This window comes from Branchiostoma floridae, chromosome 11 (assembly GCF_000003815.2).
Source record: "Branchiostoma floridae strain S238N-H82 chromosome 11, Bfl_VNyyK, whole genome shotgun sequence".
Classification (NCBI taxonomy): Eukaryota; Metazoa; Chordata; class Leptocardii; order Amphioxiformes; family Branchiostomatidae; genus Branchiostoma; species Branchiostoma floridae.
The window spans coordinates 11764870-11765764 of record NC_049989.1 but is presented as its reverse complement, the minus strand read 5'-3'; positions in this window follow the sequence as shown (position 1 = coordinate 11765764).

Sequence of the window (895 nt, the reverse complement as noted above, 5' to 3'; positions counted from 1 at the left end):
GTACATCCAAGAAAAAACGGGAAAGCTATAGTATGCTCAGATGCGACCATACGAGCCAACAAGAGATAGAAGTTTTCAGCTCTGTAGCCCTGAACTACAATATAGGATTGCAGGCTACTCCCAACCCAGCACCGATCTGGGACTGGGAGTGGTCAGGAGCAAAGTTGTAGGACGGTTATGAAAGGGTGGCTGAATAAAACTTACATTTTCACAAATGTTATGGATGTTTTATACTCCTTTGCGTTTGGGACAGCATTGTTAATATTTTGCATAAAGCTGTCGGTACAACCGTAAATACTTACGTTTTGTAACCGCATCTGAACTGTGAGCAGCGACACCTATCCTGCAGTACAATGTATCCTAAACTAGTCAGAATTGCCCTGAAGAAGGTGACAGACGGTCACCGAAACGTTGGTGAGAATAAAGCAATGGTTGTGTAAAATTAGAGTCTCTTTATTCCGTGGCAGGAGGTTTTGATAGCTGTAGACGTCACTTTAGCAACTTTAATGTAGATTATTTGACTACTAGTAACTACCTACTGAAAGCAAATTCGCAATGGTTACTTCAATGTAAAAAAAAAGCCACATTGATCTTTCTTGTATGTCAGTAGTGAGACAAGATATCGATGCAGGTATCCTCTCTCTGTGTCTTTCTCACCTATCTAAAGATGATGTCTTAAGAAACGACAGGTATTTGCAGGAAACTAATAAAGTAAATGCTTGTAGATCATGTCCAAGTTTCAGAAAATTTGAAGATAACCATCCTTTGTCGCCAAAATTTGGCGCACCTGTCTACAAGTACAGTGAAAAGTACGCCAGAAGACTGCAGCGTTTTCAAAAGCAACGGCCGGGATATGGACCTGGGCAGATCACTCTCTAAATGCGATCAAATTTTT